The sequence below is a fragment of the Macaca mulatta genome, chromosome 15, assembly GCF_049350105.2.
Source record: "Macaca mulatta isolate MMU2019108-1 chromosome 15, T2T-MMU8v2.0, whole genome shotgun sequence".
Classification (NCBI taxonomy): Eukaryota; Metazoa; Chordata; class Mammalia; order Primates; family Cercopithecidae; genus Macaca; species Macaca mulatta.
Window position 1 is genome coordinate 98,426,433 of NC_133420.1, and position 5,875 is coordinate 98,432,307.

A 5,875-nucleotide genomic window follows, 5' to 3' on the forward strand; every position below is an offset into this window, starting at 1 on the left:
CAGTGAATTTAGCAAAGTCACTAGATACAAGGGCAAGGTTAAAAAGTCCATTTCATTTCTATATATCAGTAAGGATTTTTTTTTTTTTTTTTGAGAGACAGTGGCTCACTCTGTCTCCCAGGCTGGAGTGCAGTGGTACAGTCACGGCTCACTGCAGTCTCGACCTCCAGGACTCAAGCAACCCTCCCACCTCAGCCTCCTGAGTAGCTGGGACTACAGGCATGCGCCACCATGCCCTGCTAATTTTTGTATTTTTTGTGGAGACAGGGTCTCACTACATTGCCCAGGCTGGTCTCAAACTCCTGGTCTCAAGTGATCCTCCTGCCTCAGCCTCTCAAAATGTTGGGATTACAGGCATGAGCCACCATGCCCAGTCCCAGAAAATATTTTAAGATGAAACTTTAAAACCTGTACTATTTATAATAGCATCAAAAATCAAATATCTAGGAATAAATCTAACAAATATATGTGAGATCTCGCTACATAAAACTACACAATATTATTGACCATAATTAGGGAGGACTTAAATAAATGGAGAGATACAGTCTGAGTCAGAAGACTCAATAGTGTAAAGATATCAGTTCCTCCCAGATTGATCTATAGATCTGATTTAGTCCCTATCAAAACCCCAGCAGGTCTTTCTGTCCAAATCGAAAATACATGTGGAAATGCAAATCACCATGAAAAGTCCATAAAATCTTTAAGAACAAAATTGAACAGCTTATATGGCAAGATACCAAAACTGATTATGAAGTTACAATAAGACAATGCGATATTGGCAGAGGGACAGACAAATTAACCAAAGGAAATAGTCCAAAAACAAACCTTCCTATAGTCACTTAATTTATGGCAGAAATGCAATGCAGTGGAGGAAAAAGAGTTTTCACAATAAGTGGTGCTGGGCCAATTGGAAATCTATATAGAGAAAAATGAATCTTGACCCCTACCTCACCCGACACACAAAAATCCTTTCCAGATGGATTGCAAATCTAAATATGAAATGTAAAACAGTAAAGTTCTAGATGGAAACATGTAATACCTTCATAAACTTGGACTTGATTAAAATTAAGAATTTCTGTTATTAATACATCCAACAATAGACTTGAATTCACAATATTTAAAAACTTCTACAAATCAATAAGAAAAAGACAGATAAACCAATTTTAATGGGAAAATGTGAATCTACACTACATAAAAGAGAATATCCGAATGGTTAATAAGCATATGAAAAAGTGCTCAACATCACTAGTTTTCAGGGAAATGCACATAAAATTACACTGAGATAATCACGAAACATCCACCAAAATGGCTAAAACGTAAAAGACTGACAGTACCAACTGTTGGCAAGGATGTAGAACATCTGACACTTTCATGCACTGCTGGTGGAAGTATAAATTGCTACAAACTTTTGGATAACTGTTTGGCAGCATGTAGTTAAACTGAACATATGTATACTCTGCCTGAGTAATTCTATTTCTACGAATATACATAACAGATATATGTACATATGTTCACCAAAAGACATGTGTAAGAATGTTCACAGAAGCATTCTTTGTAGTAACCAGACCCAGAAATAGTTCAAATGCCCACTATCAGTAGAATGGATACAATGTGGTATAGTCACATAATAGAATACTGTACAAAAATGAAAATAAGCAACTGCACGCAACAATACAGATGAATGGGCCGCAGACATAATGCTGAATGAAAGCAGCCAGTCACGAAAGAGGACAAACCTTTTGATTCCACTGTTATAAAGTTCAAAAAAGGCAAAATGAATCTATGGTGTCAGAAACCACCTTGAGAGTTGCCTCTGCTGGAGGAGCTGGCAGTAGGAAAGAGAGGAGGCTTTGGCCCAGGTGCTGATTGCATGGCTGTGTTCACCTTGTGAAAATACATTTGACTAGCCAGTGACTTGCGCTCTTTTCTGTATAAATGCTGTACTCAAAATCTATTTTTAAATAATTGATCATCTGAATTTTATTGGCTTTGTTTGTATTTACTTTGTATAAGAACTATGAGGCTATCAAGATTATAACTAGTTATGTTCATGCATATTTACATTTTATTGTAACAAAAATAACTTAAGAAGACATTAAGGGCCGGGCGCGGTGGCTCAAGCCTGTAATCCCAGCACTTTGGGAGGCCGAGATGGGCGGATCACGAGGTCAGGAGATCGAGACCATCCTGGCTAATCTGGTGAAACCCCGTCTCTACTAAAAATACAAGAAAATTAGCCGGGTGAGGTGGCGGGCGCCTGTAGTCCCAGCTACTTGGGAGGCTGAGACAGGAGAATGGCGTGAAACCGGCGGGGTGGAGCTTGCAGTGAGCCGAGATCGCGCCACTGCACTCCAGCCTGGGGCACAGCAAGACTCCGTCTCAAAAAAAAAAAAAAAAAAAAAAAAAGAAGACATTAAGATGTCAGAATCATTTTTAAACTCCTTGTCTGAATTTTAGCTATTGATGAGTGATGCCAGATATAAAAATCAGAAAATTAAACTTTTTAAACTTCTTCCCACTTCCCTCTCCCAAACTTCTGTTTTGTCGCTGTTAGTTTTGTTATCTTGTCTTTTATAACATATTTATGTCCTATTCAGTGATCACAAACCTCGTGGTCATTTATTCTTAATTCTAATTTACATTATTCACTTCTCACCACCCACCTCTTTCTTTTACTTCAACGTTTTCATTCCTGAATTTGTCAGATGAGACCAGTATTCAACATATAAGATAAAAAGACAAAACTGAAGTTACTGCTTTATAAGAGAGAACTGTGCTGGTCAGCAGAACTGACTATGAATCTCATACAGGGTTTAGGGGGAGGTAGAAGTTAGAGACAGGATTTCCAGGGGTGTAGGTGGGCAAACGTCATTGATGACACTATTGTTGATTGGTTGGCACTTGGAGGCCTGTTTAATTGAAGTGAGTCCCTCCCTGACTGGCTGACTTTCAGAAGGGAGACCTGACACCGATTGGTTGGCTTTGAAAAGCGTGTTCACTAGTTGCCGCGTTGTTGATCTATTGGCAGGTGAAAAACAGGGATATGTCCAAAGTCTCCTAATGTACAATAGTTCCATTTTCTTGCCGTTGTATCATCTCAGTTTTTTAGCTCTCTTTTCCTGTGGGTGTTTTTCTCTTCTACACTAGCTTGTTCATCTATCTTTGTGTGTTCTGTCCCTCTGGTATCTTTTCTTCTCTAATATTCTGTACATTTTCATGTCTTTCTTTTTTGAGACGGAATCTTGCTCCGTCGCCCAGGCTGGAGTGCAGTGGCATGATCTCGACTCACTGTAACTGCCACCTCCCAGGTTCAAGTGATTCTCCTGCCTCAGCCTCCCGAATAGCTGGGATTACAGGCACCTGCCACCATGCCCGGCTAATTTTTGTATTTTTAGTAGAGACGGGGTTTCACCATGTTGGCCACGCTGGTCTCGAACTCCTGACCTCAGGTGATCCGCCTCATCCTCCCAAAGTGCTGGGATTACAGACTTGAGCCACCACGCCCACCAATGTCATTTTTTTTTTCATCTTTTTCATGCTTAATGTGGGCAATGCCATCCAGATGCTCTACAATCAGTGGCACAAAATTAGCACCCCATGAAACAAACTTTTATTTTCTTTGGTCTGTCTGATTTTTTTCTTTTTTCTTTTTTCTTTTTTTTTTTCCAAAAAGGCAAATTTGTTGCCAACATTTAAAAGCTGGGAGGTGAGACATAAAATTTCAGAATTTTAGCTTCTCTTTGGAAAACAAAATCAAAAGACATGACAATACTGGATTTACATTCTCAGAGAGCAACAATCACCTGGAGTCTTAATTTTTATAGCTTCATGTATTTTGATACAGGAACAGCACAGAAGACAGCCAACATTAAAAACATGTACTTGCATGTAGGACAACTCAGAAAAGTCTGCAGATGGAATCTGCTGTGTGATAAAAGTGCTACAAACACCAGTTAGTTGTGGTCAATAAGAAATTTGCTTGTTTTAAAAAATTCAAATGCTGGCATCATTCAGAAACATTTAACAGGTGTATCTGTAATTGCTATAAAGTTGAACTGCTGAAACTTGTTCGACAAAACTTTTGACTTGCATGAATGCTTTACATCTCATTTATATTAACAATTCACACACAGATGAAAATGGAAATACTGCCCATACCTGATTTCTGTCTCCTATTTTTCCACTCACAATCATATACTTAGGTACCCTTTGGCCCCATGGGGAAAAAAAAAAATGTCTAATGTTCACAACTACCAATAACAGGAAGAAGAGGGTTTTTATTTTCTTGAGAATGAAACGTGTTTCTCATCATGGTAGATTATTAAGCTGTTCTCCACGTGCTAGCTGGATGCCTTTTGGCATAACTGTTACATGTCCGGCATGGATGGCACACAGGTTGATATCTTCAAAAAGGTCAACCAGGCCAGCTGTGGTGGCTCACACCTGTAATCCCAGTACTTTGGGAGGCCAAGGTGAGCAGATTACTTGAAGTCAGGAGTTTAAGACTAGCCTGGCCAATATGGTGAAACCCCGTCTCTACTAAAAATACAAAAAAAAAAAATTAGCCTGGTGTGATGGTGCACGCCTATAATCCCAGCTACTCAGGAGACTGAGGTGGGAGAATCGCTGGAACCCGGGGGACGTTGGGGCAGAGGTTGCAAGGAGCTGAGATAAGGCAGCCTGGGCAACAAAGTGAGACTCTATCTCAAAAAAACAAAAAAGGGCCAACCAGGTAGGCCTCCTTGCCTCCTGCAAAACACCAATAGCTGTACTCTAGAAGCACAGATCTGTTTTGATGTCCTGTGCAATTTCTCTCACCAGGCGCTGCAAAAGAAGTTTTGAGCTGTAAGTTCAGTGGACTTCGGACACCATCTAATTTCATAGAGTGGCACAGTGCTAGGCCTGTAACGATGAGGTTTCTTTAGCCCTCCAACATGGGGCCCACTCTTGTGAGCAGCATTTGTAACCAGCTCCTTCCCCCAGTTGCTTTACCCCCAGTTGATTTGTGGGCAGTCAGCGTGGTAGGAACCACAGTATAGAAACTTCCTTCCCTACCCACCTTCCTCAGCTGGAGCTCAGCAAGCTAGAGGTGGCAGCACGGAAGTAGCCATGAACACAATTTGGAGACTGTTTAACGTCGGCAGTTTTCAAACGTTAGTGAGCATCAGGACTACCAGGAGGGCTTGTTAGAACACACATTTTCAGGTTGGGTGTGGTGACTCAAGCCTGTGACCGCAACACTTTGGGGGCACTGAAGCAGAAGCATCACTTGAGGCCAGGAGCTTGAAACCAGCCTGGGCAACATAGCAACATCCCATCTCTACGATAAATTGTTTTAAAAATTAGCCAGGTGTGGTAGCCTGCCCTGTAGTCCCAGCTACTTGGGCAGCTGAGATGGGAGGATCACTTGAGCCCAGGAGTTCAGGGCTGCAGTGAACTATGATCACGCCACTGCACTCCAGACTGGGAGACAGAGTGAGACCTCTGCCTCGGGAAAAAAAAAAATCACAATACTCTTAACCTTTCCCACAGGCTGCCTATTTACTCCACAGGTTTTCTTTTCTTTACATTGGTGGATATTAGTAAGAATTCTCAGAATTTCATCACCAGCGTCCTTTTCTTGAAACACTCCAGGCAGGCAGGGTGGGATTGGTAGATACCTGTGTGGTCTACACGAGAAGCTTCGTTTATTTTCTTGACCACCACGGTTTAAAGTTTCTAACAAGAATTTGTGCCCCTTAACTTAATTTGTTTACTACTGGAGAGTTTTTGCTGTGTTTTGGCGCTTTTTGTTCCTTTCGTGAGATCTTCAGGAAGGAGCTATAGGCCAACTTCCTGTACCCTCATTGTGATAAAATCCAACTCTGGGTAACTG